Source organism: Myotis brandtii, unplaced genomic scaffold (genome assembly GCF_000412655.1).
Source record: "Myotis brandtii unplaced genomic scaffold, ASM41265v1 scaffold583, whole genome shotgun sequence".
Classification (NCBI taxonomy): domain Eukaryota; kingdom Metazoa; phylum Chordata; class Mammalia; order Chiroptera; family Vespertilionidae; genus Myotis; species Myotis brandtii.
This window is the reverse complement of record NW_005370191.1, coordinates 818,565-845,870: the sequence shown is the minus strand read 5'-3', so window position 1 is coordinate 845,870 and position 27,306 is coordinate 818,565. Positions and strand designations below refer to the sequence as shown.

Below are 27,306 nucleotides of genomic sequence, written 5' to 3'. Positions count from 1 at the left end.
GGAGGGCAACCGAATAGGGGTCTGCTAGCAGCCTGGCCAGAGCACAGCACCCCTCGGGTCCACCGACGCTGGAGCCGGGGCCTTAACACAGAGGTTCTGGCAGGAGGAACTCCTGAGGCCAACGGGCAGCCGCTGGAGGAGGTGAAAATCAAGGTCAGTTTGCATTTCTACAAGTTCAGTCTGGCAGCAAAGTGTACAGTGGGAGGAGTGGGAGGCCTGAAGCCGGAAGGCCCACTAGGAGACCCATGATGGTTAACCCCCAGGCACACGACTCCCTGGGCTGTAATTATCTTTCTCTGTCTGTCTTCCCAGAGAGCCAGAGCTCTTTAATGAGGAAATAGATGGTTCAAAGCCGTTCCAAAGAGCTTTTATTGCTCTGGAAGTCAGGGGACACCTGAATTCCTCGCTCAGTTCAAAGCCTGGCCCGACAGGAACCCATCTGGTTAAACAGACACAGACGCACGAGAGGTGCCGGGTAACTCAACAGATTCCACGTGGTGCGTGGAGGCCCCTGGGCTGCAGTGAGGCCAGCATGTCCACTGGCAGGTCCACGGGTCCCACGCCAGGCTGTCCCTGGAAAGGTCCCCATCGCTGTCACTGAATGTAAGTCACCTTGCCAATGTCTCTGTTGCTCTGTGAGGGCAGTGGGCGGTGATGGCCAGGGGACACTTGGGCCATGGGAATAGGTGGTCCAGGCTGTGTCCTTGCCAGGAGTGCCCGGCCTCGGGGCCCGGGGGGGCTGACATCCACTGCTTCCTGCTCACCAGCCCTGCCTGGGTTCAGAAGGCCTACTACTCGGGCGTTCACCCTCATGGCCCTCCCTGTTCCCCTGGGCTGGGCCCAGCCAGTGGTTTATAGGCATGTTTTAGGAACAGAACTTTTCCCCCCAATAAACCTTGTCAGTAACCTCGATACATAAAACAGATTAAAGACTGAGGTATAAACACGGAAACTTTAAAACAACCAGAAGAATGTATACAGTTGTCTGACTCAGGTTGGGCAGGACTTCACAAAGACCAGCGAGAGAGGGGGGGGGTTGGGGTTGAATGGGGGAGGGGGAGGTTGTACATATCGATTCCCTCTAGTTTCTCCGGGGAAGGGATGGTAAAGAAAGGGAAAGCTATAAACCACAGAGCACAGGGACGGGCAGAGGAGACCCTCAGCAGATGAGTGCTGCTCGTAAAGGGAACACAGCCCGTGGCCGAGGCCCAGCCTCCTCACAACGAGAGGACCAGACCCTCCAGGTGGGAGAAGGGCAGTATCCCCTGGGCACGGGCACCCACCTGAGGAGAAAGGCCCACAGGCACTGACATTGGGGGAGCCCCCCTATGACGTAGCTGGGTCCCAAAGGCCCCCAGCAATAAGGCCAAACCACAGGGAAGGAGCCTGAGTCGCTTTAGTGCCTCCTTCTCAAGTATAGACAGTCCAGGATGTCAGGTCCTGGGCCTTTGGAAGGAGCCTTTAATGGGAAAGACAGAGAACAAAACAGAGTCCCATGATCCATCCACCCACCCTACACCCCATCCATCAGCCCACCACAGACAACCATCCCCTCATCCACCTGGAGGCACGGGGGTGCCCAGGAGCCCCTTGGTGACTGTGCTAAGACTGACAGGGTGAGCGGCAGGGCAGTAAGGAGGAGGGTGCCTGCCCTCGCAGCCACGGCCCAGGAGCCCTCCTGAGCAGCCATATCTCATGGGAAACAGGCTGACTCGGAGGGCAGGATGCGTGAGCCCCAGCTCCCCTCCTCTCCCCGTGGGGAGGGTGCACCCCACCCTGGGGCAGCAGGAAGAGCAGGAGGATGGACATGGGTAAGTTGTAAATTAGAGCCCCAGCCCCACCCATGGAACATTCTACAGCAGTTATGGACCTTGAATAAAGTGTTTCCAGGATCTGAGGCAACAACTAGGACTCCCTGCAGCGGGGAAGGGCAGCGAGGGAGGGGAGCCTCGGGCTCTCGCAGGAACCTATTTCTGGAAAGTGTGCTGGGCTCGGGCCCAGTTTGCTCTGGCACCGGGCGCCCTGTTTGGCAAGTGAGGAGCTGCTTGGCTGTTGGTGGGCACAGGGGGTCCAGGTCCCCAGCCGCAGAGAGGCCCCGGAGGCCCAGCCAACGGGCAGGGGCGAGTCCGTCAGCTTGGCCTCCCCGTGCCACCTGCCCTGGCAGGCGCTCTGAGACCAGGCGGGGTTTATGGTTCCCCTGGCATTCTGTCATCGACAGGCAATTAAATTATGTTTGCTTAGCTTTCTCCAGTTATTCATGGGGAGAGAGGTGGAAACGGCGCTGATGGGATGACTGGCTCTGTGACTGGTTGAGGCCCTGCCTGCCCAGCTCTAGGCCTCGGTTTCCCCTCTTCACATGAAGACTTTAACTTTCTGAGATTCTGTGATTCCCATGTTCCTACCCCCTTCAGGCCGATGAGCGCCCAGGCACCACACAAGTCCCTAGTGTCTAGGACACAGGTATCAGGAAATCTTTGCCAATATGTTGGAAGTGTGGATGTGCCAGACAAACAGGTGTGTGTGTGTGTGTGTGTGTGTGAAAGAGAGACAGAGATGGAAAGAGAGAGAGAGAGAGAGAGAGAGACTGAGAGACTAACTCCTTGGTGTGGTCAGAGGAAAGGGAACTCTATAGAGATCACAAACTCACTGTGTGGCTTGAGAGGCCTGCATTTCACCTCTCTGCACCTCAGTTTTCCCACTTGTGAAGGAGTTTACATTGGATCAGTTCCAAGGGCCTCAGGGTCCTGGACTCAATTCTCCTGGCACCGTACCCTCGCCCTTGGGCTCTCCCTGCTGGGCTCTGTCCACCTACAGCAAGATGGTAGTTGCCAATCTGCCTGCCATTTGCCCTTGGCCAGCACTACAACTGGTGATAGCTCTGCACCCAAAATTCTGGACCTTCCTCCTGAATGAGGCTGGATTCCCAAGACCTGACCCCTGAGAGGGGTCTCATCCCTGGGGTAGGAGTTGGCTACTGCGGAGGAATCTAAAGAGGCAGAGTGAGTCCACTGTGAGGCTTGGGCCCTGAGACTCCAGCAGGGAGAAAAGTGGTCCTATCCCCAAAGACCCAGCTCTCTCTGTGAGAGGTCTTAGAGATGGGTCTGCAGGCAGGGGGCATGTACAGGGTGGATGTCCCCAGAAAGCCAACCCAACATGACCCAGCTGGAGGAGATCCGTAAAATCCCCCTGAGAACTTACCCCCTAGGCAAGACTCTTAAGCCCTATTAGGAGAAGAGGGCTTCAAGGAGGTCAATGGAGCCAGAGGCTGTGGGGACAGGGTCGGGGCAGGCCAGGTAGATTGATCATGAATGTTCCTATGAGACCACAGGAATAAGGAGGTCTTGAGTGGCCTCAGTTTCTTCAATGGGACAAGAGATGGGCTGAGATAGAATCTCCAGCACAAATACATCTGGCACCTTCTATCTTACTACACACGGGGTCAGCCCTGCTCTTCCCAAGAGGTTAACCTTGGGCCAAACCTTCTTTTAGTGCCTCCCTCCGTCTGCTCTGGGGTCTGGAGGTCAATTAAGAGCTTCCTCCACTAGTGAGACTTTTGTCATCTCACCCTCTGTCAGAAACACTGACCAGCTCTCACTGCTCTCAGAAATAGTCGCATCTTGGCTAGGCTTAGCCAGCCTGCACGGGTCTCTTTGCCTTCTGCTCTGACTGCCACACTCCCATCCAGGCCAGGTCAACCACCTCCTGCCAGGACACACCATCTGCGCTTTCTCTAATGCCCATAGGCTCTCTCCAGTCTTCAAGACAGAGGTGTTCTTTTGAGGGAAGAGGATTTTCTGGCTAAGATTCTGTACCCAGCTCAACTATCCCCCAAGGTTTGAGCAGAGAATGAAAGCATTTGTACCCATGGATGGCCTTAAATATGTATACTCCAGGCACTCCTTCTCATGAAGATGTTGAGGATGCGCTCCACCAAAACAAACAGTAAACTGGAGAAAGGACCCAAAACAGGGAAATAAAGACAAGTTCAACATGGGAGCGAGATAAAGGAATATCCTAAGAAGGGAAATGAAGGAATGTCACACGATGACAGTGTGCAGGAGGCTGGAGCACAACCCAACCACACTAGATCAGGACACAGAGGGTCCTAGAAAGGAGAGAGCCCCTGATGTGTGTGAACACAAGGAAGAGAGAATTAAGCTTCTTTTGGGAAATCTGGGGTGAATTAGTGACATGCCAAGTGATACACCTCTATGACGTGGCATAAAAAACTAAGCAAATAAGAATTATTAATTTCCAGAAAAATGAAAAGTCTAAAGTGAAGAGAAGTGCCTTGGTATACTACCTGAATCGGCTGTGAATAGCATTTGCTTTGTTATAGTACTCTATTCATTGTCTGTTGATCTAGCCCAAGTTCTGATACAATTATTTGGGAGTTGGGGAGGAGTAGAGGACATGGAAGCTAGATCAGGGATGTGGCGGGGGGACCACACCAGACCCTTGCACAGGAGAAAGTCAACAGAAACTCTCCAAGATGAAAAACCAAGAGAAATAGCAATGTGTAAATGTTAGCACTACAGAGGAAAACCCCCCACCAGAAAAAAGTGCTTGTCCTAGCCGTTTTGGCTCAGTGGATAGAGCGTCAGCTGGCGGACTGAAGGGTCCTGGGTTTGATTCCTGTCAAGGGCACATACCTTGGTTGTAGGCTCCATGTTGGCCCTGGCTGACCGGTGCGGGAGGCAACCAATTGATGTGTCTCTCTCACATCGATGCTTCTCTCTGTCTCTCCCCCCCGCTTCCACTCGCTCTAAAAATCAATGGAAAAAATATCCTCGGGTGATGATTAACCAAAAAACAAAGTGCTTGACTAAAGGGAATAAAAATTGGGAGTAAAGAGGTGTATAGGGCACTACTCTTTCTCACTGTAAGCTTTAAAGGACTATTTGTCTTTACAAAACAGTAAACATATTCAATATACACAATATAATTAAAATTTTAACTGGGTAAAAACATGAAGCCTGCTCATGATGCTTTGGAAAAAATACACAAATTTGTATCTGTATTCTGTTTACAATTATATAAAAGATGAATAGTCAAGGAATGGAATGAGGAAAAATAGAAATAGTTGCAGTGGTAGGATTATGGGTGTTTTGCCCTTATTTGTCTAAAATTTCTAGGTGACATTTTATTCTTTTGGCTCAGTTTCTGGATCTAAAAATGGGACCATCCACCCCTACCTCGATTGGGTTGCTATGTGGAGTGGGAGAACTGAGGGGGAGTGGTTTCGGCCTTCCCTGGTCCCTGTGTCCCAGCTTCTGACAGTGTCTCCCAGCACCTCAGGCCCTGGCTCTTCCATTTTCCCCAGCTCTCAGCTCCTGGCGTGGCTACCCCACCCCTCAGGGCCACTACTACACTGAGGGCAGCTCCCTGCTCATGTGAGACTATGGCCTCTGTTCCCCTCTGCATGAATCACCTCTGGTTTCACATGTTAGCAGGCACACAGTAGGGTCTTAATAAATATTCATGGATTGAATGAAACAAGCATCCCTTGAGGGTCATTTGTTCATAGTTCTTAGTCTTCTGAACAGAGCAGGAAAGGACCTTGAAAATCATCACAGGTAGGAAACCATGGCCCAGAGAGGAAGGGAAGTTGGCCAAGTTCATGGCCTTATGGCAGATGAGCCTACCCAAGGATCCTCCTTCTCTCTAGGGCCCAACCATTGAGCACAGGCATGAGGCCCATCCGCAGTTCACTGGGCTTGTCCTACATTATAAGGAGATATTTGCATGTGTCCTGAAGGTGAAGAAGAATCTAAACATCTGGTTCCACTGCCAAGCCAACACCTTTGCAACATCACTGGACTTCAAGTCTTGGTCTCCTCATCAATAAAATGGGCCTGATATTCTCTCCCTGACCCACCCCTGAGAAATGTGACAGGTCTCAGAAGAGATCAATGTGAAGACACACCACAAAGTGCATGAGGGGAATGGCCCTGAAGCTCACATTTCTGGTCTGGGGTGAGAGGAACCAGTTTCCCCCCATATCTGTGGCCCCTTAGGATTAGCAGCCTTGAGACTCAGTGGCTGAAGGGAGGCTGGAGGCCTGAGAAGGTTCATTTTATGTGTCAACCTAGATAGGCTCTGGTGCTGTTGTTTGGTCAAACACCGGTCTAGGTGTTGCTGTGAAGTTATTTTGCAGATGTGGTTAACATCTACAACCAGTTGACTTTAAGTAAAGGAGGTTACCCCAAATAACGTGGGTAGACCTCATCTAACCAGCTGAAGATTTTAAGAGCAAAACTGAGGTTTCCCAGAGAAGTAGGAACTCTGCCTCAAGATTGCATCAGCAGATCCTCCTGAGTTTCCAGCCTGCTGGCTGCCCTAAGGCTTTCGGATTTGCCAGCTCCTACAATTGCATAAGCCAAATCCTTAACATACATCTATAGAGACAGATAGGTAGATATACATATATGGATACACACACACACACACACACACACACACACACACACACACACCTTCTTGGTTCTGTTTCTCTGGGGAAACTGACTGCTATAAGGCCCTACCCACAAATAGGTCCTAACGAGACTCATCAACCAGAGCAGCGTCTCCCGAACTCAGGAGGGCTCCGTGATTCAGCTCCAGCTGCCTTAAAGATGGCACTACCAGATTTAGGAAATAAAAACACAACATTTTAGTAACCCTACTGAGTACTTTGTTCCTTCTGTAGTATCATCTGTGACAAGGACCCAGGGCTAAGTGGCCTCACCCTCAAGGGCCTCTGGACATATAAGTGACCGTGCTGAGGGGCAGTGCCCATCTGTGTGCCTCTCCTATGCAGGACGGGGCCCACCACTCCTCACCTTTATGGGATTCTGTCTGACCTTGCACTGGAAACCTGCCCAAACAGACCTCACTAAGTCCCCTACTTAAGCTTCTGTACCAGGTGGGAATCCAATTAGCCATAAGGCTTGGAGATGTTTGGGGGGAAGCTAGCCAGCTGCAGGCTAGATTTTTAGAGGCCTCGGGGCTCTCCAGGCCCCTGGGGCAATGAGGGCATGGTAAATTCTAGATTTCTCCAGGCCTGGTATCTCCAGTTCAGCCTGCAGCTCTAAGGTAGTAAAGAGGTTGACAGTCAGAGAGGTTTAGCAACACACTCAAGGCCACACAGACTGTCAATTAAAGGGCAGAATCAGAATCCAGGTCTCCCTTCCCATGAGACCATGGTGGACTGAGCTAGGTGCCCTGGTTGGGGCGGCCTGGGAAGCCACCTGTCCAGTTAACTTCTAGAGAATGGCTTATCCAGGTAATCGCAAACAGATTGGATTTCTCTCAGCCACACATCCCAAAAGGAAGGGTAAAGAGAGCAAGGTCAGGCCGATGGTAGGGGCCCTGCCCTGTGCCTCCCTTATGCTCCTCAACACATACCAGAGCAATGAACCCCATCAGGGACCGGGGAGCCTGCTGGTGGGATAGAGATGTGGCTGCCCGCCAGGCCCAGCCTTAGGGCTGGTGGACAGGACAGAATAATTAAATTCCATCCTTTTCTATATCAGGGATCACAGAGAAGGCAAGATTATTCAGGAACTCCTGCCAAGACTTTTATTGAAGAGTAACTTGAGTTCCTTCTGGGAGAGGGGCAGCCTCGCATGGTGTCTTCAGTATGTTGCTGAACACAAGTCCCAAAGGACTGACTGAGCAGCATTGAAGCTTCTCAGAATACAATGGGAGTTGGCTACCTCCATCCCATGTCTGGCACCCTCATCAGCAGCCCCTGGTCTGTGGAACTTTCTGGCAAAGTTCAGAGACGCTCCATGGGGAAAAGGGATAACACTAGTGAGTGAAATCAATTCACCAAATGTTTGTCAGGTACTGAGTGGGTGAGAGACAGGATTACCCATCCTTCCTTGTGGGTGAGGAGGTTCAGCAATGTACTCCAGCTCACACAGACTGCCAGTTAAAGGGCAGAATCAGAACCCAGGCTTCCCTTCCCACAAGGGCATGGAAGGCTGAGCTCCTGGCCAGGGCAGCAACTTTCAACGTGAGGGGAAGACAAGTGCCTGTACCATGGCTGGACACTGGCAAAGTCTGAGACTTCTGTACCCCAGCTTAGCCCTTAGGGCTCTGCTGGCCTGGCTAGCTGAATCTGTCTTCTTCCCTCTCTACCTCCATATCCAGCCCACAGTTAAAAGTCAGTGGGTCTTGCACCATGGCTGGGCCACACCCCAAAGCAGCTTCCCCCAACAAAATCTAAAGAGGAATTATTAAATTAATTTAGCACCATCACTGGAATATAAAAACAGCTCACAAAAATCAACCATATTCCTATATACTAGTGACAGACAAATAGAAAATGAAATCTTAAAATGCCATTCACAAAAGCACCATTGTCTAAGAATAAATCTACTGAAAACCATAAATTATCACTGAGAGAAATTAAAGAAGATCTAAATAAATGGAAAGATATACTGTGTTCATGGTTTGGAAGACCCAATATTATATATGAAAATGCAAAGGTCTAAGAATAGCCAAGGCCATCTGAAACAAATAGAAAACAATATAGAAGACTTATATTATCAGAACTGAGACATATTATAAAAGCATAGTAATTAAGACACTCTATTGCTGGTTCAAAGAAAGACCCACACTTATACAGCCACGCAGTATAAAAGACACAAAGGCAGCACTGTAGGGAAAAGGTAGGCTCTTCAATAAGTGGTGCTGGGTCAATTGAATATTGAAATGGAAAAGTAAAATGAAAAACTGGGCCCTAACCCACACCACCCATGAAAGTCAATTCGAAATGGGTCATCGATCTCAATATGAAAGATAAAACCATACAGCTTTTAGAAGAAAACATAGGTGACTACCTTCATGACTTCAGAATAAAGATTTCTCAGATAGGACACAAAAAGCACTAACATTAAAGCAAACTTTGAAAAAAAAAGTGACTGCATTAGAATTAAGATTTTCTTTTCATCAGAAGATACCACTCAGAGAACAAAGAGGCCCATCACCAAGTAGAAGAGGGTTCTTGGAATACTTATATCACAAAATAAGATATCCAATTGGCCAACAGTCCTACGTAGAGGGGCTCAGCTCGGCCATATAAAGAAATGCTAATTAGATCACAATGAGATACTCCCACCCACCCACCAGAATGGCTACGATTAAAAAGACTAACAACACCAAGTCCTACAGAGAACAGGAGCCACTGGAACGCTTCTCAGACAGTGTTAATGGAGTGTCTGTGATAACCACTTAAAAATCGTTTGGCAGGTTCTGATAAGGCTCATTAGAAGGCCACTCCATGACCCAGCAATTCTATCCCCAGATGAGGGGATAGATGAGGTGCCCACAAAGAGCAAACAGGGCGTGGCATCTCTGGTCATTGGGGCTTTCAGAAGAAATGAGAGCAGAGTTTTAAGAATTAAAGACACAGCCCAAGCCCAGGAGGTAGGACTGGATGGAGAAGCAGAGGAGGGGTCCCAGGAAAAGAGGAAGGAGGCCTGGGGAGCAGCTCTGCACCTTTCTCTGCATGTACCTGGGCAGGTCCCCTCTTTTCTCCAGGTCCCCACTCCTCCAAAGGCAAGGTGAAGGTCCAAGAGAAGCTGCTCTGACTGCAGGGGGTGGGAACCCAGAGACCCCGATAAGCACCTCCTACTCCCTGGGCTCAAGGTGGGCAAGAGGTGGGCAGGTCGCCGTGCCCCCATCTCTGGTTCTCAGACACCCCAGGGAGCAGCATGTGCAGAGGCCGGTCCCACATCTCTCAGGGGTGTCATGCCCACACAGAAGCTGCCTGCTTTGTGACATTGGGCTCAGCTCCCCGAGGCAGTGCCTGGCACTTACATACTTCTGGGTCTGGCCTGCCCCCTCCCTGCACACCCTACTCGCCGGAGTGGGTCTGGCTGGAGCCCAGGCCTATCTGGTCACCTGTAGAGATACCATGGAAGGAGGCCAGGGAGGAGAATTAGGCAGGTGAGGAGACACCTGACTCAGATTCAAATCTGGACCTCACCTTTCCCAGCATTAGGAGGTTGCCATGCCAACTAACGGATGGCTTCAGGGGGCCCCTCCTCTCTACAGGCACAGGCCCTCACCGAGGATGCTCTTTCTGCTGACTGCCTTATTTCCAGCCTGGAGGATCACTTGCACACAAACTGAGTCTTTCTTAGAGACACTTCTCCCCACCCCTGGGATAGTTTAAGACACATTTGGACAATACATAGGCTAGGCGCTTGCACAGGATTTACAGTGGTTGTCTAATAGCTTAAGGCTAGTCACCTCTCTGCCCTCCCCCCATTCCTCCTGCCCCAACCTGTGTGACTTGGGGAAGTTACTTAACTCTGAACTTCTGTTGCTTTGCCCGCAAGACAGGGATAATCAAGGACACCTCCTCGGGCCCTGAACTGGTTAGAGAGAAAGCAGGTTTCGCACGGAGTGCACATCTGAGAAAGGGCAGCTGTTCTTTGAGCTCTCTGTTAGGAAGCAAATCTCCCCTACCACTGTGAAGTCAGGAAGGCTCTTAGAGCTATCTCATCCGGCCCTTTCTTTTTACAGATTAGGAAACAGTTCTGGGGTGGTAAGTGCCACAGTCACACATCTGAGGAGGCAGCTGAACCAGAGCTAACACCCAGTTCTGCATAGGCATCCGGCAGCCTTTTCACCCTCCTGGGTGGGCACATCCTTACTTCCACTCAGTCATTTACACCATAGTGAGAATGAGTCCATACCAACACCACTGAGGGCACAGCCTTTACAAAACACCCTTCCATTCCCCTCAAGAACCTAAGAAGATGACATTATCCCCACAATTAAGGAAGGGCGAGAGATAATCCCGCCCAGAAAGGTGAAAGGTGGCCCAGGATCCGGAAATGCCAGGCCTCCTCTTGGGTCAGCAGCTCCGTCTGTGTGCTGGTTTGAGCGGAGGGACAGGAAGCCCTTTGCTCAGGCACAGAGAGTGGTTACTGGATTAGGGCTTCTATTGGCCACACTTTCCAGCGCCCAGACACTGGTCTGGAGCAGCGGGAGAAGCTTCTGCTCCATGAACTGGGCTGGCGTCCAGTGTCCTATCCCAGGCTTCTGAGAACCTAGAGAGACTCGCCAAGTGGCAGATGGGAGGAGGCTCAGGCCAGAAGCAGAGCCCTTGCCAGGGAGGTGAAAGGACAGCCAAAGGTGGGCCTCAGCATCCGATGCCTGCTCCCTGCTCCCTGCTCCCTGCTCCTAGCTGGGCTGGAGCTTGCGAGAAGTGGAGTGCCAGATCTCCTCCCTTCAGCCTCTCTGAGTTTTAGGAATATGATGGGGTGGGCTTGGGGTGCAGATTCTCATGGGAAAGAGATCTATCCAAGTTTAAGGGAGGGGCAGTCTGATCCAGTTCCCCCCAGTTGCCTTCTCCCTCTCTCCTGCCCCCTAGCTCTGCAGACCAGACCCAGGCACTGCAGCCAGAGGCACATGTGGCTGCCTGGGAGGAGGGCCCTGACATGAGCACCTTCCAAGGAAGCAGTGTGGGCAGACCCAAGGGCCTGGAGTGGGCACTGGGTAGGTTGGGGAGGACTGGGGTAGGACCCACACACTTCCGCTTTGGGACTGCTCACCGACCCAGCAGAGCCAGGGAGGACACCAGGAGTCAGGAATGAGCCTCCCTAATGGGAGGGGGCATCCAGTTTCTTCCAACACTACTTCCCCGGCCCTGGCAAGGGGGAGCCCCAGAGCCCTGAAAGGCAGCCATTCAAAACTGCAAAGTCTGTCAATCTGGAGGGTGTGAAATGCGATCTTATTGTGATTTGAATGTGCATTTTCCACATTGCTAATGAGGCTGAACATCTTTTTATAGGTTTCTGAGCCATTTCTCACGGCCCTTCCATCTACCCTGTGGAATGCCTGTTAGTGTTCTTTAAAAAAATTTTTATTTTAGAAAGAGAGAGGAAGGTGTGTGTGTGGAAGAGAGAGAGAGAGAGATCTATTTGCATTAATTGGTTGCTTCTTGTATGTGCCCTGACTGGAGATGGAACTCACAGTCCTGGCGTATCAGGACATCACTCTAACTAACTGACATACCCAGCCCTCACTCTGTTCGTGTTCTTGACCAACTTTCCTGTTAAATTGTTCTTTTTCATATTGATTTACAGGAGTTCTTTCTGTATTTCTGGTACCAACCCTTTGTCAATCTTAGGCATTATAAATATGTCCTCCCGGTCTGTGGCTTATGTTTTTGTCTTGGTAACACTGCCTTTTGTCATTACAGGAGCTTTCCAACCTATTTACCTTTTATTTCTTTAACTCAGGTATTTTGTGAAGTCGGGATAGGCACCTCTGAAACCCACTAGTGACTGAAGGGACACAGGTGGGAGCACTGTTGGCCGTGGGACTGGCAGCTGGTATCCACGTGGCCAGAGTTTCCTTTCTCTGCCGGGTTTGCAGTTTTCATCACGAATTTTATCTTTTAAACTGTAACTGAGCTGAATTACATGAATAGATTTTTCTAAACTGTGTATGTCTTCCTTGGAAAAGTGTCTCTTTATGTCCTCTGCCCATTATTAATTGGATTATTTGGTTTTTTTTGTTGTTCTCTACATAGCATACGTATAGACTTATACATATACTAGTACGTATAAAGGTATACATATATTCACAAAATGTGTGTGTGTGTGTGTGTGTGTGTGTGTGTGTGTGTGTGAATGTCTCCAGGACCTTTCCAGCTCAGACACCCAAGCTCTATGAGCACATGAGGACTGGGATGCTGGGATCACACACACACACAGGCACTCACAACATATGTGCACATGTGCATAACATATGCAACATGGAGGTCTCTTAAGCCTTCCCTATAGGCCATTCCAAGCTGAAACAACTCAAAAGCCAAGAGGTGAGACGCCCTCCCTCAGCTCCGAGGCCTGCGGAAAGCGAGGGCCTGTGAATGTGGGCAGGAACAGCGGCAGCCGCTGGAGGCGGGCGTGAGGCTGTGTGTGAAGGAAAGGACAGACTTTCAGCGTCAGCTCCTGGAGTATTTCCCCAGATGGAAATAACCCTGGAAAGTTCTGGAACACAGAATTCTTTCTAAGGAAAGTAAGGCACTTCCCACTGCACAACATATGCAGCAATGGATAGGAAATGACCTCACAGACATTCATTTGACAAACACTGTCCAACACCCTGGCCTGGGCACTGTCCTGGCAACTGGGGAGCAGGACATGAGAACAGACCCAGCCCTCGACAGCTCCCTGTCCGCAGAGAGACAGCCCTCAAGACCCACTGTAACAGCATGCCAAGGGCTTCCTGGGGGGCAGGGGGGTACATCCTATATAATAAAAGCCTAATATGCAAATTGCCCCCTTGGGCAGTCGTTCAACCGGGAGTTCGCCCACTTGCTATGATGTGCACTGACCACCAGGGGGCGGCATGGAACATGGCGGGTGTTGGCGATGCAGCGCTGGCAGCAGATGACAGTGAAGGTGCTGCCAGCCCCGATGAGTCCCGACGAGAGTGGGACCATGGCAAGATGGTGGAGCAGGTGAGGGGGCAGCACCAGGCCAAGATGGGGTGCCAGGCAGGGCTGCGGGGCTGTGAGACTGGGGGCACAAGCTGGGGCCCAATCTCCGCAGGCCACCCCAAGGGACCCCACCTGTGCACGAATTCATGCACCAGGCCTCTAGTCAGGATATAAAAAACAAGTCAGAAACACTGGAAAGGGAAAGTGGTAATTAGATAGCTTCCAAACCTAATTTAGTTGATGATTCCCCAGACTGATGCTGTGAGTCAGAGGCTCCAGCTCGGGTCTGCCCGGGGCCCTGCCAGTTGTCTGATGGTCTAGAGCAGCAAGATCTGTCCCCAACCATAAGGCCCCTTTCTCAACACCTGGGGCCCATCTGACAGGCCCAGCATTCCCTATGCGCCCAGTGGGCTGTAGCCACAGGTACCCACTGAGAGGACATGGCCAAACCAGAGAGGGTAAGGATCTGCCCAAGAACACCCACCAGCCATAGAGGCAAAGCTGAGCCAGAGTGCGGAGCCCACAGGCCTCTGCAAGTTCTCATCCTGCAGCCGTCTCAGCCCAGTCAGGGTTCCCCAGGCTGAGACCAGATCTCCTAGGAAAGTCTCCAATTCTCTGGACAACAGGCTCCCCGTCACCTGCGGTGCAAAGTGCAAACTCCTCAGTTTGCCGCTCAAAGCCCTCATGTGGCCTCTGTGCCTCCCAGCCCATCTCTCCACCCCCCCCCCCCCCCCGCTCCCCATATTCCCTGGCTCCGGCCTCAGCAAACCATCCCCTCCTTGGGCAGAAGCTGCCAGAAGCCTCAACAGGGGGGATGCAGAAACCTATGGTATGTGTGCCTATGTGTGAGCCTGTTGGCGTGTGTATGCTTGTGCATGTGTGTGTAAATGTGACACATTCCTGTTGGCCTGCACACGCCCATGTGCACGTATTCACAATGGCTGTGTTTGTGTGAGACTGTACATGTGTTTTTTTAATCAAAGGGAACTTTCTTTTTTAAAAAATATGTTTCTATTGATTTTAGAGAGAGAGGAGAGAGGGAAAAAGAGAAATATCAATGTGAGAGTGAAACATTCATCGGCTACCTCTTGCACATCTCCTTCTGGGGATGGAGCCTGCAACCTGGACTTGTGCCCTGACTGGGAATCAAACCGCCGACTTCTCCAGGCATGGGACAATGATCAACCAACTGAGCCACATTAGCCAGGACAGCCTGAGTGTGTTTGGTCTGGATCTGTCTTGTATGCAGGGGTGTGGGATGTCGTGTGAGCCTGTGTGTGTGGGGAAAGGAAGAGACCACTGTCTGTGTGCCATCCTCCCACACACCTCACTCATGGCCGAGCAATAGACATGAAAGGACGGGGTCCATTCAGGAGGTCGGGGCCCCGGAAAGCTTCAAGAGCCTCCGCCCTTGATACGCCAGGCGGGGCTGGCGTGGCCCATATTTAGCATCACTTGTTCCTAAGCAGACTGTAGCCCCACCCTTGGGACAAGGCAAGGGGGCCGTGGGCTTGATCAAAGGCTGCAGAACTCCAGCCAGGTGCAAATTCAAGGAGGGACCAAGGTCCTTCATGTTCTATGTGAAAAAGAAGGGGGAGCTGTTTACCTCAATTGAAGATTTACAAAAACAGCCACTCGGGAGATGAGAATTAGCCAAGATCACCCAAGATGAGCTCCCACTTGAACTTGGCCTGCCTGGCTCCTAGTCCAGTGCTCCTTCCTCCACCCACACAGCCTCCCCAGGCCCGGACCAGCCATCTCAGTGCCGGGTACAGATCCTCCACAAGCCGGAGGGGGGATGGCACCTCCAACTTTATGACCTGATGATGGGAGAAGACTTGGGAAGCATTTCCAGGTGAGAGAGGCTTTCGTCTCCAGCATCTGCCCTGGAAGGACTGGACTGCCTCCAGCTCCATGAGTTGTTCTTTTTTTAAAAAATCCTCACCCGAAGATATTTTTCCATTCCCATTCATTTTTAGAGAGAGCTGAAGGGAGGAGGAGAGACAGAGAGAGAGAAACATCGATGTGAGAGAGACACATAGATTGGTTGCTTCCCGCATGTGCCCTGAGCAGGGCCAGGGACGGATCTTGCACCCAAGGTATGTGCGCTTAACTAGAATCGATCCCGGGACCCTTCAGTCTGCAGGCTGACGCTCTAGCCACTGGGCCAAACCAGCTAGGGCCAGTTCCATGAGTTGTTGAAGGCCCAGCAGCCTGAGCCCAGCCAGGACTCCAGGCAGCTCGAAGAGATTCAGAAGCTCAGTGGTAGGAGCCCTTGGGGGCCTACAAGGGGAGGGGCATCAATCTGGTTCGTCCTGGGAGGTGCACAAGGCCAGGCAGCAGGGCAGCATCATGGCCTCCATGATCATGAACCTGGAGCATCTGGGGCTGCTGGGGAGGAGGGAATGGCTAGTCCACATCCCACACCTCTCCCTCTAGCTGGAGGCCCAGGGTGCACTAAAGCGATGAGGGGCTGGGGAGGAAAGTATCACACACTGAGGCCAGGAGTGGAGGAGTGCTCAGGGGATAATTCCCCCAAATGTGTCCCAACCACACGCACCAGGTGCGGGGATGCCAAGCCCAATAGGTCTGACTCAGGTGGGGCTTGGCAACTGTGTTAAGGCCAGTGGAGGGTTCGAGGCAGGACAGGGGCAGCTCAGACGCTTCTCCCCCCTTTTCCATGGTCATCCTTCCATCAGCCATTCATGCGGCAGATGCTTACCGTGCCCTGCTGTGGGTCAGGGCTATGGCACATAGTGGCCGGTGGGTCCAACACGCTTCCTTACCCTCAGGGAGCTTCACGTCTGCTCTAAGAGACATGGGGACACCAGACAGCTACTGCAGTGTCCCAGGTGCTGTGGTGGTGGCAGCGATGGGCTATTTGGGGAACAAGAAGAGGAGCCTCAAATCCAGACATGATTAGTCGGTGGAGGCCCCCAGAGTGGGAGCGAGCAGTGAAGTGGCAGGAAAGCTGGCCATGTAGAGGGGCAGCACGTGCAAAGGCCCCGAGCGCAGAATGAGCTCAGCACGTTCCAGGTGGGGGTCACAAGAACATGAGCGCCGGCCTCCCCGTGCCCGGCCCTGCGAGCCAGCTCAGGGGCCTGGTGTCTCTCCTCAGAGAGACAGAAGCCGCTGAACACCTTTATGGAGAATAAGGAGCAGAGGGGGCTGGACTATGAAGCTTACCCTTCGGGAAACTTCACTTGCAAGGACTCCTTCAAGGCCCCAGGAGAAACTCAGGCAGTGTGTTCATCTGCTCACATGTTTTTTGTAAAATTCGACAAACAAGATCTTCCTGTGCATTCTTTTTACTTAAAAACCCCTCAAACTGTTGGAGTGTCAGGGCCCATGAACGCGGCTCTGCCTCCCAACGATGAGCTCAGACCTGGTTGTCAGAGGTGCTCCAAGCACAGGATGTGCAACACCAGGAAGAAGCCCTCTGTAAGCCGTGGGCTCGGGGGGTGGGGCTGTGTCAATGCAGCTCATCAGCTGTCACCAAGGCGCCACGCTGGTGGGGGGAGCTGGTAATGGGTAGGGAGCAGAGAAATCTTACTCCTTCTGCTCAATTTTACTGTGAACCTAAACTGCTCTAAAAAAAATAGTCTTTAAAATGAATTGCAGTTGGAAGGTGCTCCTGGGCTGAGAGAGATGGATGGGGTCCCCGTTCAGAGAGGAGGGTCTTGCCCATTTCTTCAGACACCCAGTAGGTTCTTGGCCCGCAGTGGGCGCTCTGGAAAAGCCTGCTGACGGAGGGAGAGCGGCCCTTTGAGAAAAGCTTTCCCAGCCTCGCACTGAGGTGGGTAATGGATGCCGAGGGCACTTCCTGCAGAGAAGAAAGGTCCCCAGCATTCCCAGCCTCAGCTCTGCTCCTGGCTGATGACCGTGCCATCTCCCAGGCCCACACCTGACCCCGAGGGACGGGGCAGCTGCAGGGAGCTGGTGACAGAGCCCGGCCTGGGAAGACCAATAGCATCTAATATTCAGTCTGACATCATCTGGCTGCAGTTCCCAGAGACTAAAATTAGGCAGAGAAAATTTAGGATGTTGCTTCAGAGTTCCAAAAAAAACAGGGGCGAGGGCCAGAAAATGGATCATAAAAGAATTTTTGTGACTCAGTCCCAGCTAGGGAAAACAGGCATGAGCTCCACGCATGAGAAGGGGCCGGGGAGCCTTTCATCCCCTCGCTATAAAGGGAGACCCAAGCTCCCTGTGCAACACGCTCCCACAGGGGTTTCCTGGTTCAGCCCCATTTCTTGGCCGAACTAGAGAGATGCCGGGTCTGCCCACGGTCAGCTAGAAGGGGGCTGAGCGCTGTCTGGAGCCCACCTCCTCAGTGCTCTGCTCCCCAAGAGCATTTGGTTTCTTCTCACTTATGAAGGGTGAGAGGGTCCCAAAGGGCCTGCTTCTCCATCAGAATTAAGTGTGTTTTCCCCCAAGAATCAACTGAAAAGGGCCTGGGCCACTCTGATGGGCAGGTAAGTGCCTGAGATTTTAAAAAGTGACCCTCACCCCATGTGAAATGGGGCTCAGCAAGGATTCAGGGCCTCTCCTTGTTCTACCACGGGAGCTGAGAGCCCTTAGGTGCTGGCTTTGTAATGAGAGATCAGGCAACCCCCAGGTGCTCCGTCTCTGAACCCATGGGTGTCTGTGCCTGGGCATGTTTTAGAAGAAACTGTCCAAAGCTTTGTCCAATTCTCAGAGTGGGGGATCCATGACTCCCTACATATTAAAGCCATTGCCCTGATGCCTAGTTCAATCCCTCATTTTACTGACGAAAAACTGAGGGAGGAATGGCTGGGGATGCTGACGCACGCATGCAGTGCAACAGGCCAAGAACGGTGGAAATTATTGAATGTCAACTGTAATCGAAAAGTAAAATTTTAAAAAATAAGACTATAAAAAAAAAGATGGAGGGTAAAACATATCAGGGCAGAAAAGTCAAATGAAGCCAGAGGTAAGTGAGGGTATAAAAAGTGGAACTGGGAGAACTGCCACAATCATCAGTCATCAGATACAAATGGGGTTCTGGAAGGTGAAGCAAAGAATCACATGTCTAGGACAGAAACCATCAGTTGCTGGAGAAAACTGAACTTGCACTTCTGGCAAAGGTCTGAGAAATTCCTACTGGGGCCTCCACAAAAGGAGGGTAAATGGGAACGTAGTGATGTCCCCAAAGCTGCCGGGCAGAGATCCAATCAGCACTTAAGGAAACTCCCCCGGGCTTTCCCAGGGCCTCCCAGGGTAAGGCAGCACCCTTACGGGCCCTGTGGGCCATTCTATCGCCCTCACATGGCTATGGTGAGAATTACAGGAGCGAGCGGACAGGAGTCCCAGTCCCACCCTACCATGGAGTCCCGCCCAGAGTTAGCAGGTGCTCTATACAGATGTGAGTTTTCTTCCTTAAAAGAAAGGAACAGAGCAGATGACTATCAAGCATTGTTGAGAATGGTGGAGGTGCATGGTGGGCATTGGTTAGGGCTCACATTCTCTGATACCTTCTGGACAGGAGTATTCACAGTACACCCTCCACGTCCCAACAAATCTGTAATCCTGGCAACACAGCAGAGACTTGGGTCTGATTTAGGGATTTCATTTCCAACTTCTTTGGGCAAATTCTGTCAGAGTTGCAGAATAAATAAACAGAGAGGTGAATGGGAAGACTAGCATGGCCCCCAGAACAGGAGGTTGAAAGCCCAACTCCAATGTGAAATCTGCGGGAGAATGAGCTGCCAGTGACCCTGAAGATTTCCAGTAGCTAAACCAAAGGGAACGGGAAATGTGCTCTCTGCAGAAGCCAGAGGGATCAACTAGAAGTGAGAGCGAGGAAGGGGCAATCCCCGCGCCATGGCAGCACAGCCAGCTCAGACCTGGCCCACCCAAGACATTTGCAACTCAGAACACAGAGCCTTTGAGGCTGCTACAGCCTCAGCAGCGAGTACACCCAAGGGTTTCCTTTCACAAACAAGGAGATGGAGGCTCGGAGAGAGCGAGGTCCTCCCCACAGCGCACACTGAGAAGTGGCAGAGCCAAGGGAAGAACCAGGCTTTAAAAATAAACCAGAACCATGTATCTGTGGCTGACTAATTTCCAACAAGGGTGTCACAAGCATTCCATGGGGAAAGAAAAATCCCTTCAACAAGCGGTTCTGGGAACACTGGATACCCACCCGTGAAAGAATGACAGTAGACTCCTACCTCACATTACATACAATAATTAATTTGAAATGGATCAACAACCTAAACTTAAGAGCTGAGACTATACATCTCTTAGAAGACAACACAGGGTAAGTCTCCATGATCTTGGATTTGGCAATGATTTCTTAGCTATGACACCAAACAACAAAAGAAAAAATAGATACATTGGACTGCATCAAATTTTAAAACTCTAGACCAGCTGGTGTGGCTCTGTGGTTGAGCGTCAACCTATGAACCAGGAGGTCACGGTTCGATTCCTGGTCAGGGCACAAGCCCAGTTGCAGGCTCATTCCCCAGTGTGGGGTATGCAGGAGGCAACCGATTCTCTCTCATCATTAATGTTTCTATCTCTCTCTCACTCTCAATAAAAATATATTTTTAAAAAAATGTAAAGCTCTTGTGCCGCAGAGCACATTATCAAGAAAGTGAAAAGACAACCTGAAGAATGAGAGAAATTATCTGGAAATCATACAGAGGTGGGCAAAAGTAGACTTACAGTTGTGATACAAATAAATAATACAATAATTAATAAAGAATAATAAAAGAATAATCTCAGTGTTTCATGTACTCACAATTGTAAACCTACTTTTGCCCATCCCTGTATATTTGAAAAGCATCTAGTGTCCAGAATATATAAACAACAACAAAAAGACAAACAATCCAATTTACAAAGGAACAAAGGACCTGAATAAACAGTTCTCCTAAGATGATATACAAATGGCCAAAGAGCACATGAAAAGATGCTCAACATCATTAGTTATTAAGGAAATATAAATCAAAACCTACAATGAGCTACCACTTCACACCCACTAGGAGAGTTAATAATTTTTTTAAAAAAATTAATAGAAAATTACAAGTGTTGGTGAGAATGTGGAGAACTTGGGACCTTTGTATATTGCAGGTAGAAATGAAAAATGGCTCAGTTGCAATGGAAAACCATTTGATGGTTATTTAAAAAGGTAAATACAGAATTATCATATGACCTAGTCATTGTACATTTAGGTCTATACCCACAAGAATTGAAAACAGGTATTCACACAACTGCGTATACACACATGCTCACTGTCCACAGCAGCACTATTCACAATAGCCAAAAGGCCACAGCCCAAATGCCCATCAACAGATGAATGGATAGACAAACTGTGGAATATTATTCAGCCATAAAAAGGAGCCACGTATTGATGCATGCTACATACACCATGGATGGCCAACCTTTAAAACATACTAAGTGAAAGAAGCCAGACACAAAAGGGCACATATTGTCTGGTTCTATATATATGACATATCAGAATAGGTAAATCCATAGAGACAGAATGTAAGTTGGTGGCTGCCAGAGGCTGAGGGGAGGAGAGAATGGGGAGAAACTGCTTAATTGGATATGAGGTTTTACCTTAAAGCAGTGGTTTTCAACCTTCCTAATGCCGCAACCCTTTAATACAGTTCCTCATGTTGTGGTGACCCCCAATTTCATTGTTATAAATTGAACATAATTAAAGCATAGTGATTAATCACAAAAACAATATGTAATTTTATATGTGTTTTCCGATGGTCTTAGGCGACCCCTATGAAAGGGTCGTTCGACCCCCAAAGGGGTTGCGACCCACAGGTTAAGAACCGCTGCTAAAGTGATGGAGATAGTTTGGAATCAGAGAGAGGTGGTGGTTGCTCAACATTGTGAATGTACTGGGTGCCACTGAATCGTTCATTTAAAAACGGTTAATTTTATGTTGCATGAATTTTACCTCAATAAATTATCTAAGAAATAAATAATCAGAAAATGTACTATAAACCACAGGATGGGCTCCCTGAGGCTGGATGGGCCCCCCATTCCTTCTCGGGTCCTGAGCCAATTTCATTCTTCTCCAGCTGCCCCATGGACAGCTCACACCAGCCTTTCCTGCAGCTGAGCCATAAAAGGGCATGTCCACTCTGACATCTTGGGCTTTGCTCTGCGGCATGGACCCCACCTCAGGAAGGACAGACAAAGCTATGTCCCAGTTAGAAAGGGTCTGGGTCTGAAATGTCCAGTTTGAAATCCCTCAGTCCCAGGCTTCTGTCTCCTTTTAAAAAGGTAACTGCCAATCTCAGTAGAGATGTCCTGCCCCACAGACACTGCTTCTCTTTGGAGCTGATTTACACAGCCTTTCTCACCAGCTGCCTGCAAGCCCCGGGCAGATGTAACAGCGCGATGAATGTGATGCTCAATGCCCATTTCACTTCCTGCCTTCCAGGGTACAATCTTACTGCTCCCAGAGAACAGCCAAGATGCCAAGACAAAGGCTCAGAGGGCCAAGTCCTAGGTACCACCGGTCCCATTGCACTGACCCTTTCCCTTTCTCTGCCCCTGGGCCTCCAGCCCCCAGCACACACCAGTCCTCACTCATACTTGACGGCAAGAGCCAGCAGCCCTCAGACCAGCATGCTTCCCCACCTCTTCCCTTTAGGGGTCAGACTCCACCCCGCAGTCAGACCAGGCTCTACTAGATCCACCTGTGCGGGCCTAGGGCTCTTGAGCAAGTTCCTTAGACCCCAGGGCCTCAGTCTGTAAAATGGGACCATAAACAGGGTTGTTGTTGGTCTTGTGAGAAGACACAAAGGAACTCACTATCGTGGTCAATTAATGTTAGTTGTTGTTATTCACTTTTCCCCTTTAGCGCCCTTTTGTAAAAGGGTTCACCTACTAAATAAATGACGTTTACTAAGGAATGCTTAATTTATTTTACCATTTTGCACTGAGATTCCTTATATAATGACTACCTTGCTTAAGATCAGTATGAAAAAGTAAAATCCTCAAAATGAGTGGAGGGGATTTTCATGACAAGCTTTTGAAAGTTCCTATCCTAAGGCCAGCATTAGGCAGAGGCCTGAAAATTCAGACCCAAATACCACCTCATTCCTGCTGGCAAGAAGTTCGCAGGGACATCCAAGCTCTTGTTAGACCTGAGCCTGAGGACTGCCCCGAAACTAGGGGAGCCCAGAGGAGGAGGGAAATAGACCTGCCTGGCCCTGCTCAGGTAAGGCTTTCTGAGCCTTGAGGTATGATGAGAAGCTGGCCAAGCAGAGAAGAGGCAGACGGGGGTGGCAGAGATTTCTCAGCAGAAAGAATGAATGCAAAAAGACAGAGGTGAGAGAAAACAATAATAATAATAAAACATTAATATATTATTTGCAATATATCAAGCCCTATTTTAACAGTTTGGAAATATTAATTCATTTAAACCTCATAACAACCCAATGGAAAAGTTCTTGTTATTATCCCCATTGTGCAGATGAAGAAACTTATTGAACTCGAAGGTTCAGGGACTGTATAGCAGGTATGTGGTAGAGCGGGGATTCTGTCTGCCAAGTCTACACTCTTAACCACCATCAAACAGCTCGATATCATTGGAGGGTAAGATGTGAGCAGATAAAAGGGCCCTCGGTGACATAGGGGTCCTTAGGATCTCGCCGGCCAAGAGATGTTTGGATTCAGAACACTGCATGCACAACCCTAGGGGGCGCCATCACTGCCAGGCATCATTGATTTGTGTGTTTATTACAATTGTTTTCCAGCAGATGGCAGGCAAGCGCCTTGAGGAAGGAGCACTTTTTCCTAATCTGCACAGACACGGTTACACCTTAGTGGCGGTGCTGTTTGGTTTAGATCCAGAAGGGTCTCAAACGAGGAAGGAGTAGGAGTATGTTTCATTTCCATCCTGGACTGGAAGCGCCTGGAGCGGTCGGTCCAGGTAACAGGTGGTCAGGGGCCAGAGAAGAGGGATGGATTTAAGGGTTATGTACACAGACAGAAGAATCCACAGGACTTGAGGATTCCTGGAGCTGGGGCGGCAAGGAGAGGAAAGAGATGGGGTTTTGAGGTTTCTGGATTCAACAGCCAATAGATGTAATGATGCTCATCACTGAGCAAGGAGAATCAGAAATGGTTCTAGGGAGTGGTGATGAGTTGGCTTTTAGACATGTTGGGGGTGAGAGGACCATGGGAATCTAAGAGGGATGTCCAGAGGATGGTTGGAAGTAAAGGAATGAATCTCACTCAGCTCATGAGCTATTGATTCGAAATGCTAAGCACTCTAATGGTCCAAGCCATCTTGCAGAGTCGTTGTAAGAAACCTGGGCAGGAGCAGTATCTTCCTGTGTCCTCAGAGCAAGTGTAGGTGAAGCCAGGATGTGCTTCCCTCTCACCACAGCGGGCCCCGAGTGACTGTCCCCCTCCTCCTACGCCTTGGGGGCTGCAGTTCTGACTTACTAATGAGAAGGAGTTTGTGTTTCTGAGAACACATGGAGTTCCGACGCCCCAGGAGCACTGCAGCTGGGCAAAGGGAAGAAAAAGATCCAGGGTCCCACAGGCTGGGGGCCCAGGCTGGCACTGAGGACCCCCTCCAGTTTCTGGACCGTCCATTCGGCCCACCCATGGTCCAGAGGCCCCTTCTTAGCTCCCTCGAGCTGGAGCTGCTGTCCGAGGGGCCAGGCAGGCAGGTCTGGCTGGGGACTGGTTTGGTTTCTGCTAAGAGGCCCCCACCAGCTCTTTGATTAGCAGCCAAGACATGCTTCTTTCCAAGTCAAAAATAAAATAAAATAAAGCATGTTACAAAGTGATTCCCTCTCCTCCAGCTCATTTTAATGTGGTTTTCAGCATTGGTTTATTGTGAACAGCCCTGTGCACAGAAAACATGTGCTTGCAATATGCCTGTCACAATCGGGATTCCAGGAGGCCGCCTGGCTTCAGCAATCAAGACGAGCAGGAAGGAAGTTAAAGGCATGTCTTTGAGGATCAGGTAATTGGTGACTCTCAAATATTTGTCCTATAGACTCTGGATGGGTCTGCCTTTTCCATGTTCTTCCCCTCTATAAAGCCAAGGCTTTCTCCAGCCTGGCAGAGGGAAGGGGAGGGCAAGGTGGGAGAATTCGAAGGCTGTGGCTGGTGGGAGACCAGTGCTTGGGGGACAGCCCGGGGTATGGTTCCTCCTGTCTCAGGGTCATCAGAAGTAGAACAAAGTAGGGAGGGAAGAGCTCTCCCACAGAAGACTGAGGGTCTAGCCTAGCCTGTAACAACATTCTGTGTTACCTTCCACAAGTGCCTGTTTGTCCCTGGGCTACTGGGCCTCGGCCTCCCCATCTATAAGAGATAGTGTTTGGCCTAGATGTCAAAGGTGACTTCCATCTCTGACATTCTCTGGTTTCTCTGTGTGGGGACAGTGGAGCAGGGCTGGTGGAGTGGCCCGAGCCCCGACTGGGCTCCTTGCAAGTACAGAGTCAGAGGGTGCTTTCAACATGACACATTCACCCCAATGTGGACTCTTTGTTTCAACATCCCCACCAACAAGCAGGCCACTGCCTCCCTGAGAATCTGCCTCTGAATCAGATTCTCAGTCCCTTGGTCCCAGGTGCTGGTCTTCCCTATGAGACCCTGGTCCCCTTTCCCACCCATCACAGCTCTTTAGATGTCTGGGGGGCATGGACGAATCTTCCCTGGATCCCTGTCCTTGACCCAATATCCCCACTCTGCAGCCTCTACCTGCAGGGCCTGGAGTCCAGGCCTGGCCAGCGTGGGCAGGCTGGTGTGGGCAAGAGCCAATTCTGCAACCCCCCACCCCTCAATGGGGTTGAAAGAGCAGAAAAGGCAGAGGAAAAACATTTCTTGAGCACCTGTGATGTGCCAGTCACGCTTCTCTCATGTATCCTGTCTTTCCCTCCTCGTGGGTACCCCTGTTTTACAGTTGGCTAACTTGCCCAAAGACGAACAACTTGCACGTAACACTCTGAAGAATCAGGAGGCAGTGTGCCCAGTGGTTAGGACCTCAGTCCAAGTCCAGCCTCATCTCTATTCAGCTGTGTGACCTCAGGCAAGTTAACTTCTCCAAACCCCAGTTTCTTCATATGCAAAATTGGGGTACTGATAGCACCCACTTCCTTGGGCTGTGGTGGGATCTAGTTCACGTACAGCACCTGTCACAGTGCCCGACACGGTGCTGGGCCACCATGTGACCTGGCTCCACTGAACTCTCCCCGAGAGCTGGGAGCCAGCAGCCATCACACAAAGGCCCGCTTTCAGGAGGGGGGCTGAAGGTCACATTTGCTTCCTTGAGAGAGGTGAACCCTGTGGCCTCTAGAAGACCTTCACCCAGGACTCCCTGCTCCCTGCGGCTGCCAGCCTGGCTGCACACAGCCCGTGGGAGAGGCTCAGGCCTGGGGGGTGAGCTCCAATCACAGACCCTGCTCTTCCTCTCCGTTCACCTTCCTTTTGTCCTATAGGATGCCTTGCCCCAGCTTACCAGAACTTTCTGGGGCCTGGTTCCCAGGGAGTTCCACTTGATATAGATGCCAAAAAAGCTTCAGGGCGGGACACAAGTAAAATGAAAAGCAAATATTACAGTGTGTGGTTTCCTACAATCATCCCAGTCTCAGGGCCATTTCTGAATGGCAGGGGAAAGACAAGTACACACACACACACACACACACACACTCACACACTGCGGGCAAGGCTGACAGTGGACCAAGTCCCCGCTGGAGTCAGAGACTCTAGACCAGCCGTGGGCAAACTACGGCCTGCGGGCCGGATCTGGCCCGTTTGAAATGAATAAAACTAAAAAAAAAAAAAAGACCGTACCCTTTTATGTAATGATGTTTACTTTGAATTTATATTAGTTCACACAAACACTCCATCCATGCTTTTGTTCCGGCCCTCCGGTCCAGTTTAAGAACCCATTGTGGCCCTCGAGTCAAAAAGTTTGCCCACCCCTGATTCTAGACAATCAAGAACCCAGGCTCCGGCGCTTGGTGGCTGGGGGACTGTGGAAAAGTGACTTAGCTCCTCTGAACTCGGGAGCGTCATGTGGGCACAGTAATGAGTAAGTAAAAAAGTCATAAAAACCCTCTCTGCCCTGCTGGCCTCTGGAGAAGGACCAACGGGGCCGCAGAGGGCAGATGTCTGTGAATCAGACCCCGGCACGCGTGCCAGTTCCCAGCAGCAGCAGCAGCAGCAGCGGAGCTGCCCCTACAGACTGGGTGTGAAGAGGAGTGCGGTGGAAATCCCCGAATCAGAAATAGCTCAGACGGGGGCAGGCGCAGAGCCTGGATCCCTAAATCCCACTGTGAGGAGGGGTCAGCTTGAGGCAGAGGGGGTGGTGGCTCATGGGGACAGTGAGGCCAGGGGAGCAGAGAAGTTGGGGTCTGCAGGAAAAAGACACATGGGTTCCATACCCACTGCAGAGAGAAAGGGTCAGCTGGTGTCTTACACACAGTCCCCTTCCAGGAAATCACTGTAAATATTGAGCAAATCACTGTAAATATTGCTACTCCAAGTGGGGTCCACAGACCAGCAGCCTCAAAATCCCCAGGAAGCTTGTTAGACATGCAGGCTTTCAGGCCTGGCCCCACACCCACCCAATCCCGATCTGCATGTTCACAGACCCCAGGGGATTCGTGTGCACAAGACATGTGAGAAGCGCACACCCAGCCATGTGCAGACACCACACAGGGGCCTAGCCCCCTGGGAGGAGGCGCTCCCTGCCGAGATCTTGGGCTGACCTGGGAGGGGGGAGTGCCCTCCCTAGAAGTACTCAAGAAGAGGATGGACAGCAACTTGGTAGGCATGCCAAGGGGAGGGCTAGTCCCCCAGGAATACATGAGCTGAGGTCCCCAAGGGCCGAGCCGCCCACCCTCATT

General features: G+C 50.8%; 1 protein-coding gene across 1 annotated transcript in view; it reads right to left on the bottom strand.

The window, feature by feature from the left end:
* Positions 1-27,306, bottom strand: part of COL26A1 (collagen, type XXVI, alpha 1) — a 142,733-nt gene that overhangs the window by 23,362 nt on the left and 92,065 nt on the right. The gene's annotated exons all lie outside the window — the stretch shown is intronic.